Genomic DNA, 2,947 nt, shown 5'->3' with positions numbered 1-2,947 from the left:
TTTTGGTAGCTGTTTGGATCTGAGTCTTTCTGCAAACGCCAAAAGTCTGTTGATCATCCCTAACTGCGGCTCAGAGGTTAGTGGTGAGCCAACATTTTGAAGTGCTGCAGTCCACCTATGTACACCTACACTAGGGAGAGATGTCCAGGAATTTGACCCATTGGCCGTGGAGGAAGCGTGACCTGGTTCCAATTCAGGATGGTGTGTGCCTTGGCTGGTGTTCCATATGCCTGTTGCTTTTGCCCACCCAGGTGGTTGAGGAAGTTTGGAATTTGGAACTGGTTTGGAAGGTCTGTCACAGTCTTATAGGGTGCCTTTGGTGGATTTAAGAGGACATTTTGAATATTGATGTACGGGGGGAAAGCTAATTTGAGGGATTCAGATATGGAGTTCCAGGAAAGGTGGGCACAGATTTACCAAGTGACAGCAAGTTCAAGGACTTTGGAAAAGATTGAGTGGTTTGTGACAGGGTGGTAGTTTGCAAGGACGGTGAGTCCATTGGTGGTGTTTTTTCTCTCTTAGAGATTGGCGATGAGGGCAAATTTAGAGGAGGGTGCGACAACACTTAAAGAGGGAGGGCCATTATCAACATTGGATAACTGAGGAAGCAAGAGGGTGGTTATGTGGTCGGCAATTTAGTGGGAACGGGGCCGAAAGAGCAGCAGAGTGGGTCTCTGGGTAAACAAAAAGAACTTGCAGACAGCGTGGAAGGTCTAGGAAAGAAACTAAAGAAAGCATCGAGTGGCGGGCTGGGGCTGGGGGAACTTCAGAGGTAGATTAACCCGGTGGGCTAGTGGAGGGAGGAATGCAACAAAGGCAGCTGATCGGTTGGCCTCAATCTTAGTGACGAAGAAGTCCATGAGCTCTGCACGCCCATTGCTGGAGACACTGGGTGGTGGGGGGGGGGAAACAGGGCTTGAAGAAGATGGCTTGAAATAGAGAATGGAAGCCGTAAATTATCTTGGCATTGCTGGATGATCCTGGAACAGTGGCGAGAGCATTACCCTAAAGTGCGTCTTATGGTTCAGCCAGTTCTGTGGTCAAGGCTAAACCAGTCACCTACACCATCCTCTTAAGTCAGCGTCGCTTGGACTTACTTAAGGGAAGAATTAAGAGGGCAATGCCAGGGCAATGGGCGTTATTGCAGGCAATGGCATCAAAGGTGGAGTTGAGGAAGCAGATGAGCAAGCCAGTAGCTGAGAAATGTTGTAGAAAAGGAGGGCCAAAGTCTATATAGTTGGGATTTTGAAGGTATAGTTGCAAATGGATTGGGGGTGTCCTTTCCTTCAACCAGAGATGGCCAATGAAGTGAGTATTGTTAGGATTTGGAACCATGATTTTACTGAAGAGTGACATAAGGAACAGTTCAAAGATGCTCTCGTCTACAACTAATGCAATTTACAATGCTTATTGTATCGAATAGTTCACATTCCTCCTCTTTAACTAGAATATCTGCATCATCCCTCTCCTTAGTGATGACAGAGACAAAGTACTCACTGAGAATCCTGCTCTCATCTGCATCAACGCGCACGTTTCCATTTACATCTCTGATAGGCCCTACCTTTCCCTTGGTGGTGGAAGATACAACAGGACAGCGAGGGGAAAAGTGCCACCACTACTCAGCCAGTTAAGGCCATGGTGTTGATTCAATCACCCCCCCCCCCCCACCTCGTTAGTTCATGGATGAGAAGGGAATGCACATTCTGGGGATAGATGTGCAGAGGGGTGGTCCGAGTTGAGACGTGACTTTAATCCACAGAGCCAGCTGCAGTTTTACTGCAAATCGTCCTTTCATCTGGGTACGTCACACAAAATTGGCCCGGATCGCCGAACTGGTGCAGTGTAGGAGGGGGTCATTTGGCCCATTGTGTCCGCGCCAACACAGATGGTGTAATAGATGGCAGCGACACCGACACACAGGTGTCTAAACAAACACTTGTCTACATTTTGGCAGGTATCGCCCGTTCTGTTGTTTTTATCATTCCGGCAGTAGCGAGTCTAGTGCAAGACTGTCAAGCATAGATATGAACGTTAGGGTTTGCTCAGTTATGAATACGACTGCCTATTTGTTGGGAGTGAGGCCAAAGGCAGTAAATCCCCAGCAAACCACGGGGAAAGGTCCTGAGATGTGAAACAAAGAAATGAGACACCGGCTGAGAAATTATAGCATTCTCATTAAGGGAAGTGGGACTGACTAATTCCTCAGCTGTTAAAGGGGACACACAGAGTGAGCTATTTATGTATTTCCAAAATGTTTGCAAATAACGATTTAGAATAAAGTTTTCAATCTTTTACATTCAAAAACTTTGCACAATACTCGAACCTATACAAATGTTCACGTATTCCCTTACTTATTTCTTAGTAATGAGTGACTTTAAATTCAGAGAATCAAAAATAAGTCCCAGCGAAACATAAGAGTGAAAATATTGGTCCATGCATAAGTAACAAAATAGAACCAGTTTCCCCTACACATTATCTGATGCAAGTTACTAAATGCTCAGCATGTCAGCCATCATCTGTGGGGAGCAAAACAGAGTGAACTCATAAGGGCGATCCATTATCACAACTGATATTTGTTTGAGCTGTAACACGTTTTAAGCAAGTACAAAGGCAGGGAGAGCAGGAAATAACAACGGTCAGTGGGAGGAAGCAAGGCGGGAGATTAGATGTGAAAATGAATGATGGTGCACAGGAAAGTAATGCTGAAAAGTGAAAAGTGAATGCAAAGAAAACATATTTATAGAGTTTAAATTGCAACAGTGGAATCATTACCAGAACTTCCTCTTTGAAAATAAAAGATGAGACGTGATGATTCAGTTGTAAGCTGAAATTGTGGAACTCAACGCTGAGTCTGGCAGGAAGTAAAGTGTTGAATCGAAAGTGGAATTTCCTTGCAAATCTTATTCTGAGCTCCCTTGAAACAATGCTTTTCTGTCTGTACTTGCTT

The sequence above is a fragment of the Cetorhinus maximus genome, chromosome 33 (genome assembly GCF_964194155.1).
Source record: "Cetorhinus maximus chromosome 33, sCetMax3.hap1.1, whole genome shotgun sequence".
NCBI lineage: Eukaryota > Metazoa > Chordata > Chondrichthyes > Lamniformes > Cetorhinidae > Cetorhinus > Cetorhinus maximus.
Note: the sequence above shows the minus strand (reverse complement) of the source record.